Source organism: Rutidosis leptorrhynchoides, chromosome 6 (genome assembly GCF_046630445.1).
Source record: "Rutidosis leptorrhynchoides isolate AG116_Rl617_1_P2 chromosome 6, CSIRO_AGI_Rlap_v1, whole genome shotgun sequence".
Lineage (NCBI taxonomy): Eukaryota > Viridiplantae > Streptophyta > Magnoliopsida > Asterales > Asteraceae > Rutidosis > Rutidosis leptorrhynchoides.
The window spans coordinates 111938215-111956443 of NC_092338.1; the positions used below are offsets into that span (position 1 = coordinate 111938215).

An 18229-nucleotide genomic window follows, 5' to 3' on the forward strand; every position below is an offset into this window, starting at 1 on the left:
GTTTTCTCTTGATCTTCGGGTGCTATTGGAATTTGAAAATATCCGGAAAATCCATCTAGAAAATAATAGTAACTATTTCCGGCTAATCTTTCCAACATTTGATCAATAAAAGGTAAGGGAAAGTGATCTTTTCTGGTGGCGTCATTTAATTTTCTATAATCAATACATACACACCATCCTGTTACAGTCCTAGTAGGAATAAGCTCATTTTTCTCATTTGTAATGACAGTCATGCCACCCTTCTTAGGCACGCATTGAACTGGGCTTACCCATGGACTATCAGAAATTGGATAAATTAAACCTGCATCTAGCAGTTTAATAATCTCTTTCTTTACTACATCTTGCATATTAGGATTTAGTCTTCATTGGCGTTGCACATACGTTTTATGACCTTCTTCCATAAGGATTTTATGTGTGCAATACGAAGGACTTATTCCTTTAATATCATGAATCTTCCATGCAATGGCTGGTTTATGGGCTTTCAACACAGAAATGAGTTGTGATTTCTCATTTTCAGTAAGAGAAGACGATATTATTACAGGTAATTCAGATTCACCATGTAAATAAGCGTATTCCAAATGGTTTGGAAGTGGCTTTAACTCTAATTTCGGAGGTTCTTCTATCGATGATTTGTATCGATATCTGTCATCTTCTTTTAGAATTTGAATTTCTTCTGTTGTTGGTTCATATCCATTAGCTATAAGTGTAGCTAACATTTCAGCTTCATCAATTGGTTCATTACCTTCTCCTAAAGAACATTCTCCTGTTCCTTGTAATTCTGGAAATTCTTCTAATAATTCTGCATGTGCATCTATAGTTTGAATATAATAACATGTATCATCTGCAGATTGTGGTTGTTGCATTGCTCTATCAACTGAAAAGGTAACACTCTCATCCTCTATACTTAGGGTCAATTTCTTACCGAACACGTCTATCATTGCTTTAGCCGTGTTTAAGAATGGTCTTCCTAATATGAGAGGAACTTGAGAATCTTCTTCCATGTCCAGAACAACAAAATCTACTGGAAATACTAAAGTACCAACTTTAACTAGCATGTTCTCCATTATCCCTCTAGGATATTTTATTGATCTATCGGCTAGTTGTATGCTTATTCTGGTTGGTTTCAATTCTCCAAGGTCTAGTTTAGCGTATAGTGAATATGGCATTAGATTTATACTAGCACCTAAGTCTGCCAATGCTTCTATTGAACTAAGACTACCCAGAAAACATGGAATTGTGAAACTTCCTGGATCAGATAGTTTTTCTGGTATCTTATTCAACAGCACTGCTGAACAATTAGCATTCATGGTAACAGCCGAGAGTTCTTCCATTTTCTTTCTATTTGAGATTAGATCTTTCAAGAATTTAGCATATCTAGGCATTCCTGAAATTACATCAATGAAAGGAAGATTTACATTTATCTGTTTAAACATATCCAAGAATTTGGATTGCTCGGCTTCAAGTTTCTCTTTCTTCATTTTACTCGGGTAAGGAAGTGGTGGTTGGTATGGTTTAACATAAGGTTTAGCCTTAACTGTGTTATCTTCATTAACCTTTTCAACTACCGGTTCTTTTTCCTTATCTTGATCAGGTTGTGGTTCTTGTGGAGTAGGAATAGCTTCATCAGAAGTTACAGGTATTTTAGGTGGTTTAAGTGTTGTACCACTTCTTGTGGTAATGGCTTTAGCTGTTTCATTCCGGGGGTTAGCGTTTGTATCACTAGGTAGACTTCTCGGTTTTCTTTCACCTATTAACCTTGCTAGGTTACTTACTTCTTGTTCCAGATTTTGAATAGAAGCTTGTTGATTTCTAAATGCTTGAGCATTTTGTTCATTAGTTTGTTTCTGAGATGTGAAAAACTGCATTTGAGTTTCAACTAGCTTCGTCATCATGTCTTCTAAATTCGGCTTTTTATCATCGGTTTGTTGTGGTGGTTTGTTTTGAAAATTAGGTCTTTGCTGATTGTAATTATTATTCGATACTTGTTGATTGCTAGGACCTTGTTGGTTGTTGTATGGAATATTTCTGTTATAATTCTGGTTTTGATTGTAAATCGGTCTTGGCGGTTGATAATTATTCTGATAATTATTTCCAGGCCTTTGGTTTATGTATGAAATATTCTCTCTTTGTTCCATTGTTAATTCAATACTGAGACAATCTTTTGTCAAATGTTGTCCTCCACACTGCTCACAACTAATTCGTATTGAGTGAATATCCTTAGTCATCTTTTCCATTCGTCTCTCGGCAGCATCTATCTTTGCGGAAATGGAATCTAAGTCATGGCTAGAATCGGCTCTAGCTGCTTTAGATGATCTCACGATATCTTTTTCTTGGTGCCATTCGTGTGAGTGGGAAGCAGTGTTATCAATAATTTTGTAAGCATCAGTTTCGGTTTTCTTCATAATAGAACCACCAGCTGCTATATCTATGTCTTTCCTTGTAGTGATGTCGCATCCTTGGTAGAATATTTGTACTATTTGACAGGTGTCTAAACCATGTTGCGGACATCCTCTCAACAACTTTTCAAATCTTGTCCATGCCTCATATAGAGTTTCATTTGGCTTCTGTGTGAACGTAACAATTTCTGCTTGAAGTCTTACGGCTTTAGATGCCGGAAAGAATTGTTTAAGAAATTTTTCAACTAAAACGTCCCATGTATCGATCGCCCCTTCAGGTAACGATTCCAACCAATATTTGGCTTCTCCCTTTAAAGTCCAGGGAAATAACATGAGATATATCTGTTCATCCTTGTGACACCGCTGATTTTTTTTTTAATACGTGGCGGAAGCATAATATTAATTTAATACGATATCCACATTAACTATTGTTAATACAACCTGTGTCACGTGTCATTACAAAATACTTGTTTATACAGAGAAGACATATTTACAAAAAGATTATTGTTTTCATAAAGCAAGACAACATCAGAGTTGACTCCTGTCAAACATAACATCTTCATGCCCGTCTTCTCCCCAAAAGCATAAACTACAAAAGCTAATAACCTGCAGGGAGGAGAGGGAGGGGAATTAGCACGAAGCTAAGTGAGTACGACTAACTACAGGCCATAGCATACATAAGTGTTATACTAATCAAGTCACATAGTCTAACACACAAACATCACCCAGTAGTGCAGTCTACAGAGACTCCGGCGGTTCGGCCAAACCATTAACCTCCAGTTGATCGGGCTGGGGTTTACCGGAAGTTCCTCCTACATACCGTGCTGCATAAATCATCCACACGCGACGTACGCGTCATTCAAACATATACTACACGGATGCAAATAGGCTACCACATGAGGAACCCAACCCGCAGGTTGATCTCTCCTATCGAATTAGGCTACCACAAGATAGGGACGCACTGGGCTCCAGCAGACAAGCATCAACCAACATGCAGTCATCACAAGGTACTAACTAATCACAACAATAAGTATATCTAACAAGCATGGCAATCATAATATAACATGCTACAATATACTATATTCTCCAGTTAGTCCCACTCACCAAATACCAGCAAACGAGAAGGTATTCAGCTATCTAATCACTGAACCTTCTCTTTATCCTTTTCTCCTGAGAAAACATATACACAAGTTAGTTTTTGTCCGTTAACACCAAATAACACAATATAAAAATTTTTGTCAGAAAAACTGTTCGCTAAAATTTTTCTCCTTAACACTTATGCACTTTCAAAATTTACATCAAAATCATAAAAATACAAACGAGCAGCATAACGGCTAAAACTCAACACTTTGGTAAAATATTTCACTGCCAAAGACAATCGGCCGACTGTCTCTGACAGTCGGCCGACTGTCTCTGACAGTCGGCCGACCGTCTTCACTCAATCGGCCGAGTGTCTAGTCACTCGGTCGATGGTTTCTCACAGACACACTCGGCCGATGGTCGAGTCAGTCGGTCGATGGTAGAGTCAGTAGGTCGATTGTCAAGAGACAGTCGGCCGACTGTGTTTATCTGCAGAAGCTGAAGAACAAAGTGGCGGGTTTCACCCAAAATCGACCAATCCTTGCTCTAGAGCTCGATTACGACCTCAAAACCAACCACATCTTGTACACTAAACACTTAGGATCATAAACCCACAAGATTTTAACACAAACAACATTTAATCAAGCCATTTTAACCGAAATTACTCATTTTGTAAAAACTAACATAAAAACCCAATTTGAGAAAGAATCACTACATGAATCTATGAGAAGCTTACCTTAAAATGATCACGAAATCACAGAGAACAAGAAGCTATGATTAATTGAGCTCAAGACCTTGATTTGAAGATTAGGATTTGATAGGATGGAGAGGTGAGTGAACGGGTGGGTTTGGGGAATTTTCTAGAAAATGGAAGAATAACCCTCCCACCAAACACTTATGAGTCTTAAAACTCATACATCACAACACACGGGTATTTATCAGTTATCTGATATCTTTCGTACATCATTTGGCAACCCAAACGAATTCCAAATTAAATAAACAAACCTGTTCTGTGACCCTTGTCACAAACTGGTCCTAACCACGTCATCAAATAACAATAAATGTTAATTAAAATAAAAACATATAAAACCACACAACGGCAAAATAGACCATTTCAACTAGGCCCGATTCAAGGATGTTACAAATCCACCCCCCTTAAAGAGATTCCGTCCTCGGAATCTGGTATACCAAAACAAATAAAGTCACAGGTTCTAATCACATCCACTGTTCTCTAATCTAAGTGCTAGTCAAACGTACGATACACAAGTACTCCAACACACATAGTCGGTTAAATCACCACCAGGGTCTTTCTCATCAACAAAATCAACAAATTTTCTTACCAAAATCAATAACCAAATCAAAACTCTTATCATTTAAAACCAACCACCGTTTCTAACAAGATGTAAAGGATAACTAACTTTCATGACAAACACCGTCAATAATAATTATGGTTACCACAAAGTTCATAGTTCTAACAATCAGCATTCTCAATTTCCACGGTCCTTTCATAGATCAAGGTCCATATCAAATTACTATGTCATCTGTTATCAACAAATTACTCATTTTGTCATAGCATCTATCTGTTTTATGCAGTTATCTTTCTTAAAAATTTCTAAGTACATGCAACAGATATTCCTCTAATTCACTAAATTCCAATCATACAGCACAATAGTCAGACAATTTACTACACAATTGACCATAGTATCACACTCTTCTCTTGCACACATAAGTAAGTACCATCGGTCAATCATATTTCAAAAACTGCGCAAGTCATTTTCTATCCGAGTTCTAAGATAAAAGGATAACAACTCATCAGTTCAATACCATCTACCGTTCAACTCCTTTTAAACAGGAAACAACACATAGACAATACATCGATCCGTCATCGATTCTAATAAATTTTCACACTTTTTCCCCAGTCATAGGTAATTTTTCACCATTTAACCCATCAATTATCACTAACATTTTGGTTTCCGTCAATTCTCCATAAAAAGTTCTACATTAGAACGACAATTGCACATCACACATCATAAAGACGAATGGAAATCCACTTTTAATTCATCATATGTAAACCATATCATCAGGTTACGAGATTACCCATTAGATAACTCCATCGAATTTTTCATATTCAATTCATCTAAACCATAAATTCGTCGTCATCACATTACTTGAAAACACTTGTTCAATCAATTCCCGCAATTTCTGAACCACAATGTCAACACTGGTTCACTAAACTTACCCAAATTTGTAGTTACATACCCATTACTAACCCGGTATTTAAGAATTTAACCACAATTCTCGCAAGAATATTATTATATATACTCAATAATCCGTCGACTAGAATATATCTCTGATCATCTCTTCAACAATAAGAATTATTACAAACACGATTCTCAAACCACTTTCAATCATACCATCAATGATTTATACTAACGGATATCCACGTATACTGTTATGACACGGTTATTAACAAGTTATATCCATCAAATAATCTCAGCATACAAATCGGACACCACACACTACCTCAGTAAGGTTATCACTTGGTTAAAACTCCATTAAGATTCGCAATTTAACAATGTTTAACCAATAATAAACCAATATCTAATTCCAGTCCAACGATCAATACCAAATCTGAAAGTCAACTTCTGATCAAAATCCTCTGAAAAATCGCAATAAACCGACATTAAAGGAAATTCCACTAATAAATATCAATCATTATCCATCAATTTTCTTTCTTTAAGAAGATTTCATATATACATAATCAAACTATAGTTTACAATCCATCGAAACCATATATATACCAAACATCAATTATCATCTTATTCGTCACTTGCTACGTCTCCTCCGACTCCCGAAACTACTGCATGATTTACCATGATGTATTTTTGTTGGCCAGACGTAATACATCATCCTAAATCATATTTTCATTTCGAGTATTTCGGAGCAAGTCCCTAATCAAGTCTGTCAATCTATCACAGTATGTTCCTCTGGTCACTGATAGTTACAATCCACTAATACAAATTTATTCTAACGTAAAGTTTCTAACTGGATCACCTGATTGCAACTATCTCGGTATACTAACGCACCTGTCACAATCACACTGTTCGAATTTACCCAACTGATCCACTTTTGCAAACACACTGGTAAATCCTGACATTTCTACCCAAATCCTCTACAGTTACAACTGTTAAATGAAGAAGTTATAGTTCCCTCAGAACATGATATCATCAACCAATAACTAACCCCATCATTACCATTCATATCCCTGGAGATTACAATCGTCAAGTACAAATGTCACACAACTCTCAAAGTATAGGAATATATTAAATCATACCATGCAATTCCAACGAAGTTCCAATCACAATTCTAAGTCAAAAGTCACATATTCTCTAAAGAGTTCACACGGTTCACCGCCACATTCCCGCTGTATATAGTCACAACTGTCAACTAACGAGATCTCACTACCGTTGGAAATAATCATGGTCAAACCATACCAATTTACTCTAAGAAAATACTAGCCACGATATTCCCAAAACATCGTCCGACACTTCCACTGATCTTGAAGTCAGTAGTACAATTATTATCTAATCTAAGGTCAAGTCAAAGTCTGTCTCTATCTCCTCAAGAGACCAAATAAGGAAAGCCTCCCCCAATAAATTTCTAAGGACCATACACAAGGTGATGTCAAACCAAAGTAGGAAGATAGTTCTACTTGACAACCCTACAGGTTCCACACAACAAGTCCAAGCATATAATATCACTACTAGGCCAGTCACCTACTGTTTCAGTCACAGTCTGTAACCCTACAGACTACATATCATATGGCCACAAACTAAGGTACAAGTCTCGGGTCAAGAAATAAGGGAACTACTACCTAAACAGTCCCCACTGGTCACTACGTGTGTCCAACCAGTCTATGGTAAAGAGAAAGACTTCTTACAAGTCTTAATTTAATACAACCAAAGTACGCATAACAATATCAGGTCAACTCTGGACTAACAGGCCAATCAAAATTAGTCATACTAACTAATACCTAAAGCATGGTACTTAACAAATCTAACATGTTGCATACAATAAAAGTAGCAAATCCAAACTAGCATGTAAACACGCTATAGTAACTAAGCCACTGTGTACTAGCTAAAAAGGAAAATTTTCTAAGGCCATTTAACCGTTTCCACTACCACATCAAACAACATTTATGAAGCATACATATCCACAAATGACGACTTACAATATGCACTAACAAATTACAAAATGTAATAAAACACGTACCGGCATTTAAGTCATCTTATGTATCACAAGCCTCCGTCAACATCTAACATGCTCCAACTATATCATCTGTGGGGTTTCTCATCTCCTGTCCAACAACAAGAGCAGAAGATCACCCGGCTTATAAAGTCTGTGCCCCAGACCCCACCCCAGAACTCAATCTCTGATTTGCCGAACACTGTAACGCTTTGTATCCCATAAGTTGATAAATCCTCTATATATATATATATTATCTCTGCAAGAATCCAACTTCGCCTCTTGATTTATCATACCACATCCCACATTTAACATCGCAAGAAGGAATCATACCCCGAAGTAGAACAACATGTACCTGTCACTCCTCATCTTTTACAAAGAACCCATATCGTTTCATCTTTATCCTTCTACTTGATTAAATCCAATAAACTTCCTAATTCACTGATCAATTTAACCTGGAATACCTAATAGGTCGAGTACACCAACTCCGTCCAACAGAATCTTTTTCTTTATTATTATCATTATTTTATTACTTTTACTGCTGGCGACGAATGCTTCTGTATCAGATAATAGTACGGTTGTCGAACTGTTGTCGAGGTTGTATCATCGGTGACTAAAATATTATCCATCGCGGTTACATCTAAGCAGAAACTGAACATCCACCTGACACTGACTAGACCGTCTGATCTGAAGTATAATATCTAAGTCCACTTGTACTTACTGCTCTAACGTATATTACCTGCCCTGAATCTTCAATAACTGTCCTTACAACCTTGACATATGTCTCCGAGGTTCTTCACCTGATATAAATCTGTACTCTGCAGCTCTAACTGTTCTAGGGGCGTTGGGGTCACAGCGTTACCGTCACTATCAATCATACCTGTACTGAACATCATCTTACACCAAAGCTTAGTATAAACTCGGTTAGTACTAACAACTAACACACAACCGGTCCTCATACTCACTTAACCCATCCCCAGCATGTTATGTTTGACATGACTCTACTAAGTTTGGGAACATGACATTTAGACCACAATGTACATGCAGCCAAACTAAGCTCTGATACCAACTTGTGACACCGCTGATTTTTTTTTAATACGTGGCGGAAGCATAATATTAATTTAATACGATATCCACATTAACTATTGTTAATACAACCTGTGTCACGTGTCATTACAAAATACTTGTTTATACAGAGAAGACATATTTACAAAAAGATTATTGTTTTCATAAAGCAAGACAACATCAGAGTTGACTCCTGTCAAACATAACATCTTCATGCCCGTCTTCTCCCCAAAAGCATAAACTACAAAAGCTAATAACCTGCAGGGAGGAGAGGGAGGGGAATTAGCACGAAGCTAAGTGAGTACGACTAACTACAGGCCATAGCATACATAAGTGTTATACTAATCATGTCACATAGTCTAACACACAAACATCACCCAGTAGTGCAGTCTACAGAGACTCCGGCGGTTCGGCCAAACCATTAACCTCCAGTTGATCGGGCTGGGGTTTACCGAAAGTTCCTCCTACATACCGTGCTGCATAAATCATCCACACGTGACGTACGCGTCATTCAAACATATACTACACGGATGCAAATAGGCTACCACATGAGGAACCCAACCCGCAGGTTGATCTCTCCTATCGAATTAGGCTACCACAAGATAGGGACGCACTGGGCTCCAGCAGACAAGCATCAACTAACATGCAGTCATCACAAGGTACTAACTAATCACAACAATAAGTATATCTAACAAGCATGGCAATCATAATATAACATGCTACAATATACTATATTCTCCAGTTAGTCCCACTCACCAAATACCAGCAAACGAGAAGGTATTCAGCTATCTAATCACTGAACCTTCTCTTTCTCCTTTTCTCGTGAGAAAACATATACACAAGTTAGTTTTTGTCCGTTAACACCAAATAACACAATATAAAAATTTTTGTCAGAAAAACTGTTCGCTAAAATTTTTCTCCTTAACACTTATGCACTTTCAAAATTTACATCAAAATCATCAAAATACAAACGGGCAGCATAACGGCTAAAACTCAACACTTTGGTAAAATATTTCACTGCCAAAGACAATCCGACCGTCTTCACTCAATCGGCCGAGTGTCTAGTCACTCGATCGATGGTTTCTCACAGACACACTCGGCCGATGGTCGAGTCAGTCGGTCGATGGTCGAGTCAGTCGGTCGATTGTCAAGAGACAGTCGGCCGACTGTGTTTATCTGCAGAAGCTGAAGAACAAAGTGGCGGGTTTCACCCAAAATCGACCAATCCTTGCTCTAGAGCTCGATTACGACCTCAAAACCAACCACATCTTGTACACTAAACACTTAGGATCATAAACCCACAAGATTTTAACACAAACAACACTTAATCAAGCCATTTTAACCGAAATTACTCATTTTGTAAAAACTAACACAAAAACCCAATTTGAGCAAGAATCACTACATGAATCTATGAGAAGCTTACCTTAAAATGATCACGAAATCACAGAGAACAAGAAGCTATGATTAATTGAGCTCAAGACCTTGATTTGAAGATTAGGGTTTGATAGGATGGAGAGGCGAGTTGCGGTATTCCAAGAAGAAAACTCCGCGAGTCGCGGGGATCCAGAATTCAACTCAGGTACAGTTTTTTATTTGACGCGTTTTTTTTTTTTTTTTTTTTATATTTTCTGTTTTTATATTTTTCTGTTTTAAAATCTAAATATTTATATAATAAAAACTTATATTTAAAAACTAAAATAAAAATAGAATTTCTTTATAATTTTATAAATAAAAATCGTAAAACTAGATTTATATATATATATATATTTTTTATATGTTTTAAATAAAAACAAAATACTTAAATAAAACTTATTTAAAAATAAAGAAACTTTATAAAACTTAAATGTTTAACAAAATCTTAAAAATACTTATATTTTTGTTTTTCTTTTAATATTTTTGAATATTTAAAACGTGTTTTTACAAAAGCGTACTAAAAATAAAAATCTTTTTTTTATATATTAGCGTTGCTTCCGGCGTTTAAGAGTTCCCCGGCAGCGGCGCCAAAAATATACTTGATGTCGTGCGAGGTGTATATAAAATAGCTATTAATTTTAGCAGGAAATACTATTAAATACGATACATTTTTACACAAGATATTTATTTATTTATAGAATGGATATACTTAAACCTTGCTACAACACTTATAGGCAGTGTATCTAATCGTACAGTAGTGTAGTTTTTAGTAAGTCCGGTTCGTTCCACAGGGAATCTTTTTAAACAAAGCTTAACGCTATATTAGTTTACTTTTATAAAAATACAAATATATATATAAGTAATATTATTATTATAAAAGGGGGGGTTTTACCGTTTAATGACCGGTTTGTCGATTTTAAAACTTTAGTCACAGTTAAAACCAAATGTAAAATATTAAAAATAAATACAAGACTTAAATTAAAGCGTAAAGTAAATAACGATAATGAAATTGCGAATAATAAAAGTGCGATAAAATAAACTTGCGATAATTAAAAAGTACGATAATTAAAAGTGCAATTAAATAAAATAACAATAAAAATGCGATAATTAGAAGTGCAATTAAATATAAAATAAAGGAAATTAAATATGAAATAAAAGAATTATGCTTATTTAAACTTCCGTAATCATGATGTTTGACGTGTTGATTTTAGTTTTATGCCCATGGGTTAATTGTCCTTTGTCCTGGATTATTTAATATGTCCGTCTGATTTTTGTCCATAACAGTCCATCAGTCATAAATATAAAGTGCGAGTATCCTCGTCAAATTATCCTTATACCCGAAGTTAAATATTCCAACTAATTGGGGACTTAAACTGTAACAAGATTTTAATACTTTGTTTAATAATTACACCATGATGTCGACTGAGTGTAATCCAAGGTTTTAATATTTTGTTATCAATTATACCAAGTGTCCTTGTACATAATTTCACCCCTGTTTTAATTATTCTAGTGGCTATTAATCCATTCCCGTGTCCGGTTAAATGAACGATTATTCGTACATATAAATACCCCGCCCATCGTGTCCGATCGAGTGTATATGGTAATTTATAGGGACGCCCAATTGTAAATCTTTATATTAACATTAACAAACTATCATTTAGGTAAACAAATATAAAGCCCATTAATAGCCCATAGTCTGATTTCCACAAGTGTCGTTCTTTTGTCCAAACCCCAATTATGGTACAAAGCCCAATTACCCAATTTTAGTAATTAGCCCAACATCATGATTACTTCGTTTTAAATAAGCATAATAATAACTTAGCTACGAGACATTAAATTAAAAAGGTTGAACATAACTTACAATGATTAAAAATAGCGTAGCGTTACACGGACAGAATTTCGACTTACACCCTTATAACATTCGCTAACATACCCTTATTATTAGGATTTAAAATTAAAATTAAAATTAAAATTAAAATATAAATTATATATATATTTTTACGTATATATTGAGAGAGAGAGAGAGAGAGATATATATATTGATGATGAAAAATGATCAGAATTCGGTTGGCTTTATAGGGAATTGCAGAATTTGGGGCTCCGCGACTCGCGGCATTTTTTGCCTTAAAACTCCGCGAGTCGCGGAGTTTGTAAATACAGCTCACACAATTTGGAGTCTTTCTTGTCGACGGTTTTTATTTATTTATATAATATTTAAATAATTATAAGAATTATTTAAATATTATATTATATTTATATGCATAGTTGACTTGTAATTTTTAGTCCGTTGCGTCGAGCGTTGAGAGTTGACTCTGGTCCCGGTTTCGGATTTTCGAACGTCCTTGCGTACAATTTAATATCTTGTACTTTGCGTTTTGAATCTTGTACTCTTGTAATTTCGAGACGTTTCTTATCAATAATTGGAACCTCTTTGATTGTATTTTGTACTTTTGAGCTTTTTGGTCGTTTGCGTCTTCAATTCGGCGAATCTGTCTTTTGTCTTCACCTTTTATTATTTAAACGAATATCACTTGTAAATAGAACAATTGCAACTAAAAGCTTGTCTTTCTTGAGGAATAATGCTATGAAATATAATCAAAGAGGTTCCAATTATTGATAAGAAACGTCTCGAAATTACAAGAGTACAAGATTCAAAACGCAAAGTACAAGATATTAAATTGTACGCAAGGACGTTCGAAAATCCAGAACCGGGACATGAGTCAACTCTCAACGCTCGACGCAACGGACTAAAAATTACAAGTCAACTATGCACATAAATATAATATAATATTTAAATAATTCTTATAATTATTTATATATTATATAAATAATAAAAAAACCGTCGGCAAGAAAGACTCCAAAGTTTGTGAGTTGTAATTTCAAACTCCGCGACTCGCGGAGTTTGAAGGCAAAAAATGCCGCGAGTCGCGGAGCCCCAAAGTTTGAAACTCCCTATAAAGCCAACCGAATTCTGATCATTTTTACTCACTCATATATCCATCTCTCTATCTATATCGTATATATTTATATTTATATTTTAATTTTAATTTTAATTTTAATTTTAATCATAATAATAAGGGTATGTTAGCGAATGTTGTAAGGGTGTAAGTCGAAATTCTGTCCGTGTAACGCTACGCTATTTTTAATCATTGTAAGTTATGTTCAACCTTTTTAATTTAATGTCTCGTAGCTAAGTTATTATTATGCTTATTTAATCCGAAGTAATCATGATGTTGGGCTAATTACTAAAATTGGGTAATTGGGCTTTGTACCATAATTGGGGTTTGGACAAAAGAACGACACTTGTGGAAATTAGACTATGGGCTATTAATGGGCTTTATATTTGTTTAACTAAATGATAGTTTGTTAATGTTAATATAAAGATTTACAATTGGACGTCCCTATAAATTACCATATACACTCGATCGGACACGATGGGCTGGGTATTTATATGTACGAATAATCGTTCATTTAACCGGACACGGGAATGGATTAATAGCCACTAGAATAATTAAAACAGGGGTGAAATTATGTACAAGGACACTTGGTATAATTGATAACAAAATATTAAAACCTTGGATTACACTCAGTCGACATCCTGGTGTAATTATTAAACAAAGTATTAAAATCTTGTTACAGTTTAAGTCCCCAATTAGTTGGAATATTTAACTTCGGGTATAAGGATAATTTGACGAGGATACTCGCACTTTATATTTATGACTGATGGACTGCTATGGACAAAAACCAGACGGACATATTAAATAATCCAGGACAAAGGACAATTAACCCATGGACATAAAACTAAAATCAACGCGTCAAACATCATGATTACGGAAGTTTAAATAAGCATAATTCTTTTATTTCATATTTAATTTCCTTTATTTTATATTTAATTGCACTTCTAATTATCGCATTTTTATTGTTATTTTATTTAATTGCACTTTTAATTATCGTACTTTTTAATTATCGCAAGTTTACTTTATCGCACTTTTATTATTCGCAATTTCATTATCGTTATTTACTTTACGCTTTAATTTAAGTCTTGTATTTATTTTTAATATTTTACATTTGGTTTTAACTGTGACTAAAGTTTTAAAATCGACAAACCGGTCATTAAACGGTAAAAACCCCCATTTTATAATAATAATATTACTTATATATATATATATATATTTGTATTTTTATAAAAGTAAACTAATATAGCGTTAAGCTTTGTTTAAAAAGATTCCCTGCGGAACGAACCGGACTTACTAAAAACTACACTACTGTACGATTAGGTATACTGCCTATAAGTGTTGTAGCAAGGTTTAAGTATATCCATTCTATAAATAAATAAATATCTTGTGTAAAAATGTATCGTATTTATTAGTATTTCCTGCTAAAATTAATAGCTATTTAATAGCTAAAATCAACACGTCAACCATCATGATTACGGAAGTTTAAATAAGCATAATTCTTTTATTTCATATTTAATTTCCTTTATTTTATATTTAATTGCACTTCTAATTATCGCATTTTTATTGTTATTTTATTTAATTGCACTTTTAATTATCATACTTTTTAATTATCGCAAGTTTATTTTATCGCATTTTTATTAATCACAATTTCATTATCATTATTTACTTTACACTTTAAATTAAGTCTTGTATTTATTTATTATTTTACATTTGGTTTTAACTTCGACTAAAGTTTTAAAATCGACAAACCGGTCATTAAACGGTAAAAACCCCCCTTTATAATAATAATATTACTTATATATATATATTTGTATTTTTATAAAAGTAAACTAATATAGCGTTAAGCTTTGTTTAAAAAGATTCTCTGTGGAACGAACCGGACTTACTAAAAACTACACTACTGTACGATTAGGTACACTGCCTATAAGTGTTGTAGCAAGGTTTAAGTATATCCATTCTCTAAATAAATAAATATCTTGTGTAAAATTGTATCGTATTTAATAGTATTTCCTGCTAAATTTAAAAGCTATTTTATATACACCTCGCGAAACATCAAGTATATTTTTGGCGCCGCTGCCGGGGAACTCTTAACGCCGGAAGCAACGCTAATATATAAAAAAAAAAGATTTTTATTTTTAGTACGCTTTTGTAAAAACACGTTTTAAATATTCAAAAATATTAAAAGAAAAACAAAAATATAAGTATTTTTAAGATTTTGTTAAACATTTAAGTTTTATAAAGTTTCTTTATTTTTAAATAAGTTTTATTTAAGTATTTTGTTTTTATTTAAAACATATAATATATATATATATATATATATATATATATATATATATATATATATATATATATATATATATATATATATATATATATATATATATATATATATATATATATATATATATATAAATCTAGTTTTATGATTTTTATTTATAAAATTATAAAGAAATTCTATTTTTATTTTAGTTTTTAAATATAAGTTTTTATTATATAAATATTTAGATTTTAAAACAGAAAAATATAAAAACAGAAAATATAAAAAAAAAAAAAAACGCGTCAAATAAAAAACTGTACCTGAGTTGAATTCTGGATCCCCGCGACTCGCGGAGTTTTCTTCTTGGAATACCGCAACTCGCGGAGCTAACCTGACACGCCGACAGAACCCTAATCAGGCATTAATTACGAGTATTTATTATAATTATTATTATAAAACCCTAATTAGGTTTTAATTAAATATTTATTTTAGTTTTTATTAATATTTTGTTTAATTAGTTTAATTAAATTGTAAAATTAATAGTTTTAATAAATAAATAATATAAAAATAATATTTTTATAAAAATTGTATTTTTTACAACTTTTTATATATTTTTATATTTTATCTCTTTTTAATCGTTTTAGCGTAATATTTGTATTTTTAGCTCATATTTAGTTTTAAACTTAGTTTTTGCCATAGTTATTTTTACTTCTAGATTTTTAGGCTTTGCCGTAGAATTCCTTAAGTACTTTTTCTTTAGACTAAGATTTAGGTGCTTTAGAATTTTGCGACGCCTTTTTAAGTTTTAGTTTCTTTTTAAGTTATTTCCATTTGGGATTTAGTTTTTCCTGTAAGCTTTAAAATTTTTAGACGACTTTTACCTATGTATCAATTATCATTCCAATTAGTAATCTCAATTTGCGATTATAATTTTAAGTTAGTTGTAGTAATAAGGTTAGGTTAGTCAATTGTTTTTAAGTTTTATAAGTTTCTTTTATTTTTCCGTCACCTTTTATTTTTCAACCATTTTTCTTTTTCGACCTTTTTCCGACACGCTCTTTTTCTTTCTTATTTCTCGCTATTATAGTTTAGGACATAGATTTTTATTCTACTTCTTATCTAAATTTCTTAAAATTACGAAAATTTATTTTGAGTGGTTAAATTGATAGACATAAAAATTTTCTGGTTCGTAGTAATAGTTGGATTTGTACGTGGACCGGGTTATTGGAGCCAAACAGTCCTCAATTATATTGAGACCAAACGAATCCTGCCCCTCTGCTGCATCTTTTGGCTATTCGAAACGTGGGCAAAATCAGAAAAGTCTATTGATTGGATAACTTATTATAATTTTTCTTTCCTTTTTAAAACTAATAGGATATTCAGTGAATGCACCGAGCAAGACGTTCACCAGCTTTTGTACGTTCACCACCTGTAACTAGATCAAGACATTTAGCAAATATTACTGCCGTTGATTTCTCTTTAAAATCGTCATCCAGTCGACCAAGTACTTCAGTTCAAATTTCCGATAATCCATTTTTTGAACCCAACCTCACAATTGAGAATCCGGAGAATATTCAGGAACGATTCGTAGATCCTGAACCACTAAACTTTCCTCCGGAACCACCAATCATTCAAACAGAGATTGTTGAGGAACGAACCATTAAATCACAATCCTCTAGTGATTCCGATTCAACAAATTCAATTATGGAGAATCTGGAACCTTTAAGTATGGAAGACCGAATGAGAGCTAAACGCACTGGCCAAGGTCACGCAATTACTCATCCAGACATTAATGCGCCAGATTATGAAATCAAAGGACAAATTCTACACATGGTGACTAATCAATGCCAATTTAGTGGTGCGCCGAAGGAAGATCCAAATGAACATCTACGTACCTTTAATAGGATCTGCACACTATTTAAAATCCGAGAAGTCGAGGATGAACAGATATATCTCATGTTATTTCCCTGGACTTTAAAGGGAGAAGCCAAAGATTGGTTGAAATTGTTACCTGAAGGGGCGATCGATACATGGGACGTTTTAGTTGAAAAATTTCTTAAACAATTCTTTCCGGCATCTAAAGCCGTAAGACTTCAAGCAGAAATTGTTATGTTCACACAGAAGCCAAATGAAACTCTATATGAGGCATGGATAAGATTTGGAAAGTTGTTGAGAGGATGTCCGCAACATGGTTTAGACACCTGTCAAATAGTACAAATATTCTACCAAGGATGCGACATCACTACAAGGAAAGACATAGATATAGCAGCTGGTGGTTCTATTATGAAGAAAATCGAAACTGATGCTTACAAAATTATTGATAACACTGCTTCCCACTCACACGAATGGCACCAAGAAAAAGATATCGTTAGATCATCTAAAGCAGCTTGAGCCGATTCTAGCCATGAATTAGATTCCATTTCCGCAAAGATAGATGCTGTGGAGAGACGAATGGAAAAGATGACTAAAGATATTCACTCAATACGAATTAGTTGTGAGCAGTGTGGAGGACCACATTTGACAAAAGATTGTCTTAGTATTGAATTAACAATAGAACAAAGAGAGAATATTTCATACATAAACCAAAGGCCTGGAAATAATTATCAGAATAATTATCAACCGCCAAGACCGATTTACAATCAAAACCAGAATTATTAACCAAAATATTCCATACAACAATCAACAAGTATCCAATAATACTTACAATCAGCAAAGACCTAATTTTCAAAACAAACCACCACAACAAACCGATGATAAAAAGCCGAATTTAGAAGATATGATGACGAAGCTAGTTGAAACTCAAACACAGTTTTTCA

General features: G+C 33.6%; 2 non-coding genes across 2 annotated transcripts; one reads left to right on the plus strand and one right to left on the minus strand.

The window, feature by feature from the left end:
- Positions 1-2490: 2490 nt before the first annotated feature.
- LOC139856261 (small nucleolar RNA R71) lies at positions 2491-2597 on the plus strand. The gene has a single exon (XR_011761755.1). It is a non-coding gene; the product is annotated as a small nucleolar RNA R71 (small nucleolar RNA).
- Positions 2598-17501: 14904 nt separating this feature from the next.
- Positions 17502-17608, minus strand: LOC139856417 (small nucleolar RNA R71). Its single transcript, XR_011761899.1, has one exon. It is a non-coding gene; the product is annotated as a small nucleolar RNA R71 (small nucleolar RNA).
- Positions 17609-18229: the final 621 nt, after the last annotated feature.